Raw genomic sequence first — 15,820 nt, forward strand, 5'->3', positions numbered from 1 at the left:
GTACAACCTGTTATTTTTATGGATGTCACTGAATGAATTAAGGACTTTGCTAACCATCAGTCGTTGGAAAATATTAAAAAATATATAATGGAAGATTATGTATGAAAAAACTTTATGTTTCCCTTTATACCACATTTTTAACATTTTCAATAACTTCCACAGACATACTCCATGCTGCACAAATCTAGTGTTGAAGAAATCGAAAACAGGAATTTCTTGATCCATGAAGAAGTTGTTGATGCCTTTGTGGTTCATAAAGACGAAGTTGCAGGTTTGGAGGTCCACGATAAACTCGTAGGTGATAATTGCCATGAAGAATCCATTGACAATACAGCACTAATCCTTGAACCACCAGCTTCAGAGGTATTAAATTCGAGAGGGCATAGTGTGATTTTGACTTTTGCTCATGAGCATAATCCTCCAGAAATCGAGCCGAACACCTGTGAATTTCAAAGATCTTAAATCAACAAGCGCAATTAAAAAAACTAAAAATTACAGGTTAAACACTCTGTAACAAACTTAAGATAATTAAACAGACCAGGAAACGTTTAGACATGAAACTTGGCAACCTAAAATATACTTTGCTACAAATGAAAAAGCAAAATCTTTTACTCGAAGAAAACGCCACAGATATTTATGAGGAGTTTGGACCAACAGCAGCACAGCTTTTTTCTCAACTACGACAGTCTGGACTCAAAAATCGAAAGAAACAACAACATTCGAATCTAATTAGAAGCCTTGCCATGACGCTTCATTTCCATTCACCAAAGGCATACGACTTCCTTCGAAAACATTTCTGCTCGCATCATCCAAACACACTTAGAGAATGGACTAGTAAAATTGGTGGCAATCCTGGCTTTACCGCAGAAAGTTTCGCCTATATAAAACAAGAGGTTGAGAAATCAGAATATCCAGTGTTAATAGCCTTGTTTCTCCTCTTTGTTGAAACACACTGAATAGACAGGCAAGGAATTCGCTGGCTACGTCAACCTTGGACTAGACAATAATGCCGAAGATAACAATGTTGTTGCAACGTCGGCACTTGTGTTTATGGCAACAGCTGTCAATGGACATTGGAAAGTTCCACTAGGATATTTCTTTGTAAATTGAACTGTAGGCAGGCTTCTTAAAAATCTAGTCACCGAATGTTTCTTCAAAATAAAAAATACTGGTAACAAGTGCATGGCTTTATTTTGTGATGGCTTGCGAAGCAACATTACAATGGCAAACTCACTCGGTGTTGTTATTACTGAGGATTTAATCCAGTGCGATTTCTCTAATCCAGGTTATTTGTTTAAATATTTGATGTGCTTGAAATATATATGTCATTGGCCAAAAACAATTTCAGCTGATTATGAAGAACGGGTTAATTTTGTTCTTGATGCATGCCACATGTTAAAACTCTTCAGAAATTTATGGGAACACTATGGTATGCTGCTGGAAACACGAACTGGCGAAGTATAGTTATCTAGAAGCGTATTAAGCACTGTATTGATTGATACCTGATAATTATTAGGCTTTTTACTGGGCGTATGTTTCCACTCTTCATCAGTATCAGCAACATGAAGGTTTGAAATTAGCCAACAAGCTAACAAAATTCCACATCAAATTTAAAACCCAAAAGATGAAAGTGATATTGGCTGCTCAAGTACTGAGAAATTCAGTAAGCATGAAGTTCCTAAAGGAAGCGGGTGATCCTGTATTTCAGGGATGTGGGCCAACAATAACAATTTATAGAGACGATTTTATTTTATTTGACTAATGATTATACCTATCGACATTCGCAACTTTACTTCTGTTACTTGCTTTTAGTCTTTTTGATGTTCTGAATTCGAGAAATCCCATGGCTAACGGTTTCAAACTTCAAAGCGCCAATTCGGCGGTACAACCTTGAGATCACAGAAAAGACCCGCTGAAACCCAAGTCTTTTATTTAATTTAACAGACACTGTTGGAAATTTAGTTCTTAATGGACCAAGAAAGACTGCCATTTTAGGTTTTGGTGTTGCTATTCATAGCTTTTTAAAAATTGCTGATGCTTATGTCGTCCCACCTGAACACCTGATGCACCACTAAAGTACTTATTATATTTCAAAACCCAATTCCAGAGAAGTTTAAAGGCCTTCGTGGAACCGAGTACATTCATGGAAGATACGGTGGTATAAAGTAAAAAAAAAACACTTTAAGATGATTTTGAGTTTGTAATAGGCCAGAATCCTTCTTTATCAAGTAACGTCCACGTGGTTCAACTGATTTTCCGTAATATTTAGTATTCTATAAACGGACTTTATAGCTTAAAATTGGATGTAATCTCCTAAACCAGAACAAATTAACCGCTTTTGCTGGTACTCTTAAGAAATTCGCGAGTTTTAACATCGAGTTAACTCAAAAAGGTTGGCAAATTGAGTGAGGGACAAGATTAATAAGGAATTATAGAGTAAGTCGTCACGGGAAGGGGGATTCGTATTACCAAAAGGGTAAGGCTTGTAATATTTTTGAACTCGCGGATAGCGGGCATGTTCCTATTTTTGAAACTGCTTTAAGTTAAAAGTATATTCGTATTTAACCTTTCAGAATTTTTCGGACAGCACCGTCCTCTGGCCAACCCCCAGCCCCAGCTCCATGGCGAGCACCGTCCCCTGGCCAACCCCCAGCCCCTGCTCCAGCCGCAGCCCCAGCCCCAAGAGGAGGAGGGTCCTCACGTGGCGTGAGGAGCTGGCGAAAACGAGGCCAGAGAGGCGACCCAAGATCCCCCTTTTTTCTTGGGAGAAAGCCAAAGTAAGTTAGCGTAAAGGGGGTCCCTCGGAAGCGTTGGCATTGTGCCTATTACATCAGTTAAAATGTTTTCATATCTCTTATGAATAGTTGAAGAAAGGGAAGGAGTGGCGCTATAGGGGGAAGTGCTACACTTCGAATCCCAAGGTATAATTCACATGGAATTTCCAGATAATTTACTTTTTTATTATTTCATTATGTTTTCGTTAATTTGGCTGTCCCCATTTTACCCTGACTGGGAAGCAATCGAGAAACACCAGCTCTTCTCCCCCAAGGAGGAGTGAAGGAGGATCGTCGAATGACGTATAAATATCATTATTATTACTGTATCATTTGCATTAAGAAATTGTTTTTTTATTTTATTTTTGTGTTTTTTCTGTATAAAGTCGTACGAATTATAATTATTGTCACCAAATATAGTGGGGCCTTTTTTATTATATTTATTAGGCCTATATCTATTCTTTATTTTCGATGCCCAGCTCGGCTATAACGAGGGTGTATAGGCCTACATACGGCAAAAAATAAACCTGTTAATCTGGTGATTAACACAACGTGCGGAATCTACTTTTGTATGGATGGTAATTTATTCATAATAGGCCTGTCTAGACTGGCGCGTCTTCGCTTTGCTAGCTTGCAAGATCGGGCGCATTGGGTTTTCGTTACATCGCGCGTAACGGTTTGGGACATCTAGAAAAATATTTAAGGCCATTGTTACACATTCATGCTCGCGACACTTGAAATCGGAAAAACACTATCCTGAAAGATTTTAAAAGAGTGAATATATAAATAAATAAATAGTTGTATCTCTACTTGGAAAGTTGGGACATTCGCGTCTCCGCGGTGCCACTTAATAGTACCTGGAACCGCTAATTAATTGCTCTCTCTCGGCACCAAATGTGTCTTTGGCCCCACGCTGACGGCTTCTTTTACACGCGGTACCATGGATGGTACACTCGCGACCTCGCCGAGAAACCCGATTGCTTTTCTGGCCTCTACGAGGCTTACGCGAAGCAGCTCCGTCCCGTGTGTGGCTGCCATCTCCTCCGGCGCTAATTCCGTCTCCTCCGTCGCCCCGACTCCGCTGGTGATTTCTTCCGCCGGCTCAACTTGGGCTACCGATACCTTCTCATTCACCGTTAAGGATGACAGATCGGAAAGGGGTATCTCTTTCTGTGCTTCCCAACACCGAGCTACAATCTAGAATTACCCCGTTGCCATTACCTCCATCGTACCTGCGAAAAATGCAACTGATATCTACCGCGAAAAAGGCCAAGTTTTTGTCTATTTTACGGACAAATCTTGGGCCCTTCAATTAATTGCGGACGGCCTGGCCTTTCGTAATGCTCAGTTGGAGTGTTTCCTTCTTGGTTACGCTTTGTAGTGTGTCACCTGCGGTTTCTGATGACCATCTACGTTCATCATCCCATTATGGCACCGTTTAGGGTAAGGTCCGCAGCCTTACTGCTGCAGTTACGCTACCTGATTTTCGGCATATTCGTTGCGCGCGCCGTGAAGCTACCGTTTTGTTTGCTTCGCATGACGCGTTCCGAAAATACCACCATACATAACGATCCTAGTCAATAACGTGCGTCACACGATTGGCGTCAACCAACCTCTACGATGTAACGTCTGTGGTGTCACTGGACACATTAACAGAAATTGCCCTTCATAACTGACAACTCCTACTGCGCCGCAGCTCCCTGTGGTGCCGTGGTGGTTCAATGTCGTTAAGCCGGAGATAAAGCGCTTAGCGTTCTTTTTTGGCACAGTAAGTAGTTTTCTGATAACCAGGAACTTTTACGATTAGAATCATTAGTGGCCACCTCTGATCCCGAATCCTTGGAGAGAAGGGTCCATGTTGAAAGCCTCAACGAGTTTTTGGTGCATCAATCCGCCTCCTCTCTTTTGCATGCCCGTGAATCCCACTTCCGTTCAGTCGATACTCCCTCGCGAGACTTTTACCGAATGGAGAAACGAGCCGCTTCGGCTACCATGATGTCGGGCATTTTGTTGGAGGATCCCGAATCTATACGTGATACCGTCCTTCAGTTTTATGGTAACTTATATTCCCCTCAAAACCACAAATTTTGACCATCAGGCATTCTCCGGTCTAACTGATGGCATTCCCGTTTTACCCCCTGAGAAGGCTGATCTTTTTAAGGAAGATTTATCCCTACTCGAGGTCACCTCAGCTTTAAAGCGTTTGTCCAGAGGGAGGGCCAGCGGTCGTGACGGCATCCCCGTAGAAATTAATCAACATCCTGATTACTGGAGTCGCTTCGCTGATTCGGTGGTCTCCCTGCTCCCCGAGGCCGGGAACCTGCTTGATCTCGCGAATTGGCGCCCAGTGTCGCTTACCAATGCCGATTATAAATTTTTGCTAGAGTTTTAGCTTCCCGCTTAAACGAGGTCGTCGGCGAGCTTGTTCACAAGACCCAAACTTACTCTATCCCTGGCAGAACGATCTACGATACCCTGACCATCCTTCGCGAAGGCATTGCCCTAGCCAATGCAGGCGATGAGCCTCTGGCTCTCGTCAGCATTGACTTTCGCAAGGCTTTCGATATGGTTGGTCATGAGTATTTGTTTAACCTTCTGTCACGCTATGGTTTTCCTCCGGAGTTTTTACAGCATATCCGTATCTTGTATTGGGATTCTCACTTCCATCTCAAAGTTAATAACATTCTTACCAGTAATATCCTCTTTGCTTGTGGCATTAGGCAAGGGTGCCCGCTTTCGGCTTAATTTTCGTTTTATGCATGAAACCCCTCCTCACCTTACTCCGCCGTAATATTCCTCGTTCCCACGCTCCTGCTCACTTTTCCGTAGTTACAGCCGCCTTCGCCGATGACCTTACGTCATTACTCCGTACTGAACAAGATTTTACAATCCTCTCGTGTTTCGGGGGCTCAGGTTAATTACGGCAAGCCGTTTATTCTCTGGTGCGGGGCCTGGTGTAAAACCCCCCACCCTGCATTTTCCGATCCCATCACGGACTGATGGTGGCAAATTTCTCGCGGTTTTCCTGGGTAATTCTGACACCTTCTTGCACCGTAATTTGTCTGAGCTTTCAGCTCGTCTGGCGGGTGTGCTGGGCAGATGGCGTCGGTTTCGACATTTATGTTCTATCACTGGCAGGGTCTTTCTGGCTAACCAGTTAGCGGCCTCCGTTTTATGGCATCGCATCAAGGTGCTCCACCCCCCCCCAAATACCGTTGTCACGGATTGGTAATCTAGTATCGTTAGTTTTCTCTGGTCAGGAATTCACTGGGTGCCGTCCCGGTCGCTTTACCCTCTACGTTGTCACGGTGGGCTTGGTCTCGTCCATATTCAAAGCAAAATTGATGCTTATCGAGCAGTTTCATTACACCGATTATTGGTCTTACACCCTAATCCAATATCTCACGCACATTTCCGTAAATTCTTCCCACAGATATCCCACTTTTCGCATTGTTTATTTGTTACCTCTTACACTAGCACCCGAATACCTTTCTACGCAAACGCCATTAAATCCTGGTATAAGATTAACCCTAAGATCTATTACTCTCCTCTAGAGACGCCTTTCTAGGGATGCCAATAGTTTCTTCCCCGTTTATCACAAACGTCACAGCCTCACCCAAGATTTGACCGTTTTGGTAATTCTGAGCGAAAGCTTATGATAACCAATTCCGTAACGACCTCTGCGCTATATTCATTAGTTGTCTCGAACCGTTTGTTTCCCACGCAACCAGTCACTCCCCCGAATACCGCCCTCATTCCATCTGTTCAGTGGTGGAATGGTCGTCAGCTCTCCCCATTAAACAGTGGAGCGGAACTCTGTGTTCGTTTGCGAGTTTTTCATGGTTCTCTCCCTCATCCCACGCGTCTCTCCCACATTGTCCTTTCCATGGACAACAGGTTTTGCCCGTTCTGTCCCGCGCCTGGCTCGTTTCTCCATATGTATTATTTTTGCCCTTACGTTACATCCGTTTTAAAAGTTATAAATGACCGCCTTTTCAGATAAAAAGGCCACCGCCACCCACCAGAACAATTTTGGTCTTTGGTCGCTTCCCCACGGAGGAATCATACCATTTGTAATTTCACTTTTGTCATTACCATGGTTGTTCTAACTGAGATTTATGCCGCTCTTTCTCATATCGCTCTGTCAGCCTATCCTTTCACACACTATGTTAACCAAGCAACTTCACTAATCATTAACCAGATTGCTGCCCGTTTTAAGGCGGAACGATCCCGTGTCCTGTCTGATACTGATTTAGTCCAATATACTTTACGTTGGGGCTTTATATAATTATTTTTGGAGCTAATGCAAATAAAATACGGGGATCTAAATTAATTGTTTATCGTTTGTTAGCCAGGGCCTTCTGCCTTTTTTAGGTATTTTATGCTATTAAATTTGATTTCGTTTGGACATTTAAACCAGCTCTAGTTATTACTCCTACATTCATGCCCTAGACTTTAATTGAACCCACAGTCAGATTTCGAGACGCCTATGTTTTCCGCTAGTACAGGGAAACCAGAAAAAAACGGTTACAATGTTTCTTTTGAAGATTTTAACTGCCAGCCAGCTCTTGATCTTTGGCTAGATGCAGCTAATAGAAAGTCCAATACATCTTAAGACATTTAAGTAATAATTGTGATAATATAGTAAATGTTAACTACTAAAGATAGAGGATTTAAGTTAGTCAAAAATTAATTCGCCTCGTGATCCATTTGTGTTTTTTTTTTAATTTAACATTACTCAATAAAGACTTACAGTTCTTAATTTAAAACTCCACTATTTTGAAATATCCATAATTTCGCCACAAATTACGATAGCCTGATTTTTCATGCTAAAAATGGTAGGTGGCACCGTGTCGTTTTTTTAAATTAAAATACCTAGGCTCTACTGGCCAAATGTCCAGTTTTAAAAAATCCCTATTTCTCACATTGAACTAACTAATCATTTTAAAGGCCAATTTACTTTTAAAAAAAGGTTTTGCTAAAGATGCTTTTTTTCATTCCCTGTAAAAAATGTTCCCGTGCATTACGCAACACTGTCTGGGGCCGTATTCTGCAGAAAAAGTATGCTCCTCCCCCGGACTTGTTGGTCGGTCAGGATCGAACTTAGGGCTTTTCATTGGCCGTGGCGGTTTTGGGGCAAATCTCACTTAAGACTTGTGATAGGTTGAAATTTTCGAGCAGACGTATTGACACGTGTCAAAATATACACCAAATTCAAAGTAGTAATTTTAGAACTCGGCAAACCGTTCAGCATCATGAATCGGTTAATTGACCGGTTTTTCTGCTTTCTTTTTTCACCGGAACTTAGCAGACTACACTTCGTCGTTGCTAATGGCGGTAATGGCAGGTAATGGATTATATTGTTCTTGGTGATGATTTTCGATTTTTCTATAAGAGGCAGCTTCAAGAAAAATCGACACACTTGCCCAGTAACCTGTCCACAATCAATAATTTACTGCGGAAGATTTGAGCCCGATATGTAAGTTTTAAGCCACATCTGAGCATACGTAGCGGTTGTGGCCGGCTTCGAATTCCAGATATTCCCAGTCCTCCCAAAACCGGTTTCAATCCGTGAAATTCCCAGTCTCCCCAAAAAAACCAGCTTTCAAATCCGTGAAATTCCCAGCCCCCCCATAAAATAGCTTTCGTGTGGAGCAGAGACTCGTTGAAAACCAATGTGATAAGACAAGTTTTTTTTCAGAAGGCTTTTTTAAGGCATTTATTTTTGCTGCAATATTTCATATATTTGGGAGTCAAGGGATTATTTCTAAATGGCCGAGGCTAATTTGGAGAGAGATATTTATGAAAACCCTAATTTTGGGAATGGGGAGCATTTTTTCCAAAGTGTTTCACTGAGGAATTGGGGAGAATTTTTCCCGTGTATGGATGATGCCCTTAAGGCGAGGTCAGAGAAGGACGCCATTACTCTGGTACTTTCTTTGGAGCTTGTCCCGCGACTTGATTCGTTCAATGAACGAAAGATAATTTGTGAATGCGAAAACAGGTCTGAAGATGGGGAAATAAATGGGTATCTTTTGGGCGACCAGGATGCTCAAAGGCGATTTGGATATTTAATCCGCGGTTCAGCCGCCGAACTCGCGATAATAAGCGAAAAGCCTTGAAGGCGAAAAAAAGAATAGTACCAGAGTACTTGGTAGGCGAATGTGTAATGGCTTTCGTCCGCTGAAAAACACCTGGTTCTACAATCAAAACTTGTCGGTCACTGACCATCTCTTTTTGGTATTCCTGTTGGTTTACAACATGAGCGTATCTGACGCTGTTACCCACAGTGAATGTTCCCCCCATACCGTCGTGGACTACTATTCCATGTGCCGCGAGGTAGCCGAGACTGTAATCTCGAAAAGGGCCGACAGGGTTCAGATAGGAGGACCAGAATTGTTCGTAGAGGCGGACGAAACGTATTTACACAGTCCAAAATACCACCGTGGAGCTCAATTAGCCGGAGAGACCATCTGCATCTTTGGCATTTACTGCAGAGATACAAAAGATGGTCTCTTTTTAAGGGTCAAAAATAAGTCCAGGGCGGTTTTATGGACGCAAATGTCTAAACTTATAGCCCCTGGGTCCATTATAGTTTCGGACGGTGCCCCAATGTACATGAATTGCACTTTGATGAGGTTTCAAGAACATCTGACTGTCCTTCATAAGTATGAGTTTGTGAATTTTGAGGATTCACGAGCTCATACCAATAACATCGAAAATAGGAACAGGCATTTAAAGGGCAGCATTAAGTCATATAGAACTGACAGGGCATTGAACAGCTACATGGCTTGGTACAGGTGCTTGTTTTTCAAGGACCAACTTCCTCCAAGAACCAACTTCCGTCGGAGTAAACTTCCTATGAGAAACGACTGTGGCCACCTCCAAGTGGTGTTTATCGGGTAACGCTAAGTGCCACAAATTATTACATACCATTGAGTTCCTCCCTAGCACGGTATTTACATTTCGTTACTTCCCGGAATAATGTGACACATGCTCCAAAATATTGCCCTTCACATTTCGAATTGGCAAAGGGTTTGAAATCTCTTTCAAAATATGGTTCATTACAATTATAGTAGTAGGGACTACCTAGATTCGCAGAGATCCAAGATGGCCGCCACCCCAAGATGGCCGCCCTCTCCCCATCTACCAAACTCAAACCAAACTTTTCAGACAAGTCTGGACTAGCCCGAGCTGTTAGTTTCAACCCCCATGACATCATCTTCTTAACTTAAACTAAAACTAAAAGCTATAGTCAACCTTGACGTCATCCCTGGCTTGCTGACATTGGGTGTTACCCTTTAATCACTCCAGCTTTTCTCTCTGTAAGCCTAAAGTTAATAAAAACACAGATTTTAAGACATCAAATATTTACTTTTTATAAGATGTACAGATATGCGTAATAAATAAATACAAAATATATAGTACAAAATAATCAACAACCAGCAAGGATAAACAAACATGTTTTAACGAGTTCATTTTTCACATTGACCCCGTATCGTTATTTGACTCGGAAGTGCAATCGGCGGAGAGCCATTTGGGTTTATTTTCCAGCTGTTTTCTGCTTCGCCGCTCGATTTCGTAAAGAGTTAACAAAATGTTGACTATTAACCCGTAAACAAAAAAGAAAATGAGGCATAGCATATTGGGCGGGTTACAAAAGCAAATGATATTTAAATAGCTAGTACGTGATATATATGTAATATAATAGCAAGGAAAGCGATATTGTTGATTGGTTCCTACTTGGCTTATTAGGCGGGGTGTAAGTAAAGAGATAAATTTCATTGGATAGGTTAATTAAGGCGGAGCTAAAAAATAAGCCTATAATTATAAGTCTGGAAAGAATATACAAATATGCAAATAAAGATTTTAATAACAAATATTATACAATAACATTAAAACAAAATAACAAAAATATATAAAACTAAAATATTTACATAAAAAAACCCACCACCAATAAAAAATTACTAGACGCCGGTCGACCCAAACCCCCCACTGCCGCGTGACGTAGGGGTCAAAGTCTAGAAACAACATAAAAATGTGTCACATGTTAAAACCTAAATTAAAAACTCTAAAATATTTACCGCCGTTTCCACCGGTCTTAGCAATATAACCGGCGTAACGATCAATTGGGCGAAACGATCGCCCCGCTTGACAACGTAGGGGGTTTCCCCGACATTTGCGACGACGACTTTTATGGGTCCCCGATAGTCGGCGTCTATTAGTGTTAAGAATTATTATACTTTTACGCATTATAAAATAACTAATAAACATACCTATCGTCCCCTCGGCAACAAACAGCCCTTGGGCCGTTAAGCTGCTACGGCCAACAATGCGGCCGTAGCTGTTTTCGGGCAGCATAACGCCTAACCCAGTCGACACAATTTTGATACCGTGAGGGTCGATTACGGTATCCACTGGACAATATAAGTCCAGTCCGGCCGACTGGGGGGTGGCACGACGGGGAGTAAGCGCTGCCGGATGGATTTTGATCACAGGCAGGCAGGGCAGACGAGGAGCGGTGGAAAAAGACATCTTAAAGTTCTTGGGACTGGTATTTCAGAAACAGAAGTTAAACAACTGATAACTTTCAGTTTGAAACACGGGGCTTATATACAAAATTAGCGAGGTCAAATCTAATAATGTCTAGCCAATACTTTCAAGATTCTTAAAATTCAATAAATAGCAAAAAGTTAATTAGATAAATAGGCATAAAATTACCAAAATCTCTCCGAGGTCTAAGTTTTTTTTCGTATGCAAAAAAGTTGTCTAGGAGTGTTTTAAATAATTCAAACGAGTTCGTGTTATATAAAAAAACCCTTAAGCGAAGGTTAAAAAGAAGTTACTTTGATAGCTGCCTAAGGGGACAAATATTATTCGTATGCAAAAGCTTGTTTAGGCGTGTTTCGAATAATTAAATTTGAATAATTCTCACGAGATCGTTTTATATAAGAAAAACAATTTATTAGTGAAGGTTAAAACTAGTAGTAGGGACTACCTAGTTGCGCAGAGATCCAAGATGGCCGCCACCCCAAGATGGCCGCCCTCTCCTCATCCACCAAACTTGCAAACAAAGATTAAGCTAAACTCCTACCTGACCAACCCTACCTTCCAGCATGCTATGACTCTTTAGAGGGGTTTTACCCATTTTTCCCCCAAAACAAGCTGTAGTTCTTTTAATAAACCAGTCTAGTTATTTTGTAAGATTCTTGTTTGAATTTCCCGCCATAAAACCTTTAAAGTATGTCTGAGAAACAAAGATAAACATATAAATAAAGATTTTTTAATAACAAATACCAAATAATATATACAATAAAATAGAGAATAACAAGAATATAAATAGAGAATAACAAGAATATAAATATAAACAAAAATTAAATTAAAACCAGAAATATTTACCGCTACTTTTACCGCTAATGTCTTTAAATCGAAATTTTGAAGGTAGTTGTTTTTATCTTTGGCGTAAAAAGCATCTTGCTCAAAGTGACATTTTGATTTTCAAAACTTGATATTTTAGTCGAAATCTTAACTGAAAGCCGCTCTTTAAATCGTAATTAGCGCCGCGTTTTATTAACAATTTCACGACATCAACGTGGCATTCACTCTAGCGGGGCGTCGGCCACTAGCTTTGTTCAGGCACTCTGGTGGTACATGCCTCCATTGATTCAGGAAGATCTTGGGCATTTCGGCTCCGAATCTTATCCACGTTGATCGAGCGAACAGCTGTTAAGTTTGAGAAGGACATCGAAGTCAAGGCCTCACTGAAGAGAACGTGTTCCATTTGGTGCAGGGTACGCAGAACCTTATGCGCTGGCACGGCTTGTCGGGTTGTACGGGCCGATAAAATTCTGCGTTGACCCTTTACCTCCCGAAGGAAGTTACATCCGAGCCACTGCGAGGCTTGGTCTTCTTGTTCTGGTCTGGTTGTTTGAGCCAGAACTTCTCCTTCATTGCAGCGTCAGCCCGACCTTGCGAATGAAATCGAACCACAACCAAAAGGCTTTGCTCGTGCATTCTTATGGCTGAGCCGACTTCACACAAATTTTACGCAACTTTCAAGAGACCAATGGAAAACACGTCAAATTAAGTCTTGCCGCGGAAGAAGTAGCAGGACTTAACTTAAACTCGATTTTCCTTCATTGCAATAGTCCGTTGTATGGACGCATATCACACTGCAATGAAGGTCGATTCATGAACCTCCTCGACATTAGCCATCAGGATGCACGAAAATAGCTTACTGATGGCTTGGTCACTCTGTCAGGAGAAGTCGCGATAGAAATTGCGACTTCTGACAAATTTACGCAACTTTTTGTGCAGCCACATGTAGCAAAGCCGAGATTGTACGGAAAAGCTACGTAAATCTATCCCATGAATCGAAATTGGTCCCTTTTCAGGCAATGCCCGAGAAGAGACAGTTGGCATAATCGAAATTGGTCCCTTTTCCGTTGGAAAATTGAGTTTGGTCTTTACTCACCCAACAAAAGCGGCACGAGTTAAAGCAAGACATCTTTAGTTGGACTTTTAAGAGCATAACTGAGCAACTGATAACTTTCTCCGCGAAACACAGAGCTTATATACTAAATGACCGAGAGCAGATTTAATATTAAACAAGTTCTCTAGATAAAAAAATTTATTTTTTAAGGACCACACCCTGTCGACCACACCCTGAAACGTACTATTAAAGCCCAACGTCTTATATAATAACTGCATCAAACAAGTTGAAAACCGGCTCGAACTAGTCAGGGCGTTGTCTTTTTTATCGGAATCGGGTAAGGTCAATTACCTAGCTACGTAGATTTTTCAAGGGTAACGACTTTAAAAGTTTAAGAATTTTTTAAAGTTTTTTTTGATGAAGATAAACGGCGTGTATTTTAAGATCGTCCATAGCTCAGTGGTTAAAGGCAGGGTCTACTAATGTAATACCTAAAAAGGTGGCGAGTTCAAATCCCGGCCAGTCTACCGAGCTATGGCCGATCTTTTTATGTATAAAATAAGGTTTGTTTAAGAAGTTGGGGTTAGTTGATAAACAGGCGTTAGTCATGAATGACGACTTTTTTTTAACTTTAGCGTCTAATACGTGTTTAGATATATACCCAAACAATACCCAATCAAGTTTTAAAAATTATTTGCATCAACCTCTTAACTTGAGTAGCGATTATGAAGTTGGGCTGGCAGAAATCATATTTCCAAATCATTGGGTGAATATAAGCGAAGAGTTTAACAAGTTTGAAATTCAGGTTGTAAGTGACCCAAACCATGGCAACTATGCAGCTGTTCGAGAGCCTGTTGAATATCAAAAAATAGAGATACCTGTCAATCGTTATACCAAGACCAAAGAGTACGAACTGCCCCAAAATTTTGTCGAGCTGTTAAATGATGATGTAAACAGTCATCCGTATTTAAAAGGCAAATTATCTTTTAAATTAGTGAATAAATATAAAGACGGGGCCCTGGGAAAACAGTTAGATACAAACTTTCCCGTTTACCTGCAAGTTTTAGGAGAGGAAAACATACGGTTCAAAATACCAGCTGATTCCCCCTTGACCACGCTATTTGAATTTAAAGAGAATAATTACGAGGATGTTCCATATATATCAAAATATCCTGTATCAAAGCATGCTAAAAATATAAGTTTAAATTACACTAATAATTACGTGGAAATCGAAATTGATAATGTTGGAGATAGTTTTAAAAAAAAATTTGATTACAAGTACATTCCCAAAGCCGCCATTAAACGTAAAACAAGCCACGAAGTTCCGTCGATAAGAAAAAAACCTCAACCGGAATATAAGCCTGTAGCCCCATCGATGCCTATTTTACCGCGAACTACTCCCTTTCTTCCAATTCCTATTACTGCAGCTAAGCCCGTAGTACCTGTACAACCACAGCCACCCAAAATAACCCCTCTTCCAAAACGAAAACCTTCACCACCACCCAAAATAACCCCTCCTCCAAAACGAAAACCTTCACCACCACCCAAAATAACCCCTCCTCCAAAACGAAAACCTTCACCACCACCCAAAATAACCCCTCCTCCACCACCCCCGAGACGCTCCTCTCCTCCACCACCCCCGAAACCTCCCTCTCCTCCACCGGCACCAGCACCACCAGCCCCGAAACAAACCCTACCACCGCCCCCGAAAACCTCTTCTCCGCCACCACCCCCAAAACCTCCCTCTCCTCCACCGGCACCAGCACCACCAGCCCCGAAACAAACCCTACCACCGCCCCCGAAAACCTCTTCGCCGCCACCACCCCCAAAACCTCCCTCTCCTCCACCGGCACCAGCACCACCAGCCCCGAAACAAACCCTACCACCGCCCCCGAGACGCTCCTCTCCTCCACCACCCCCGAAACCTCCCTCTCCTCCACCGGCACCAGCACCACCAGCCCCGAAACAAACCCTACCACCGCCCCCGAAAGCCTCTTCTCCGCCACCACCCCCAAAACCTCCCTCTCCTCCACCGGCACCAGCACCACCAGCCCCGAAACAAACCCTACCACCGCCCCCGAAAACCTCTTCGCCGCCACCACCCCCAAAACCTCCCTCTCCTCCACCGGCACCAGCACCACCAGCCCCGAAACAAACCCTACCACCGCCCCCGAAAACCTCTTCTCCGCCACCACCCCCAAAACCTCCCTCTCCTCCACCGGCACCAGCACCACCAGCCCCGAAACAAACCCTACCACCGCCCCCGAAAGCCTCTTCTCCGCCACCACCCCCAAAACCCTCCACTCCACCACCGCCCCCACGCTCAAGACCCCTCGCCCCCTTTGAACCATTAACACCCACACCTTCGCCCACACCCCCCTCATCTCCAGAGCTACCCGTATTACCGACTCCCTCCCCACCACCGGTTGATGAAAAACCCTTGTTTCCGCAGCCGGTTGATCCGCCGAAAAAAAAGCCTGAACCAATTATTCCCGAAGAGCCTAAGCCTATTAACCCTGAAGATTATGACAATTACACAGTATTGTTCTTACCTCAAACTTTTAAAGCCAGTAAAACGCCAGAGAAAAACGCCGAAGGGCTTTATCGAGCCGTA

At 42.4% G+C, this 15,820-nt stretch overlaps 1 long non-coding RNA gene across 1 annotated transcript; it reads right to left on the reverse strand.

The window, feature by feature from the left end:
* Positions 1–12,039: 12,039 nt before the first annotated feature.
* LOC149676369 (uncharacterized) lies at positions 12,040–14,909 on the reverse strand. Its single transcript, XR_016366681.1, has 2 exons — positions 13,249–14,909; positions 12,040–12,742 (listed from the first exon to the last, which is right to left on the reverse strand). It is a non-coding gene; the product is annotated as an uncharacterized LOC149676369 (long non-coding RNA).
* Positions 14,910–15,820: the final 911 nt, after the last annotated feature.

Source organism: Phalangium opilio, unplaced genomic scaffold (assembly GCF_054372755.1).
Source record: "Phalangium opilio isolate 3A_F unplaced genomic scaffold, DU_Popi_V2 ptg000046l_1, whole genome shotgun sequence".
Classification (NCBI taxonomy): Eukaryota; Metazoa; Arthropoda; class Arachnida; order Opiliones; family Phalangiidae; genus Phalangium; species Phalangium opilio.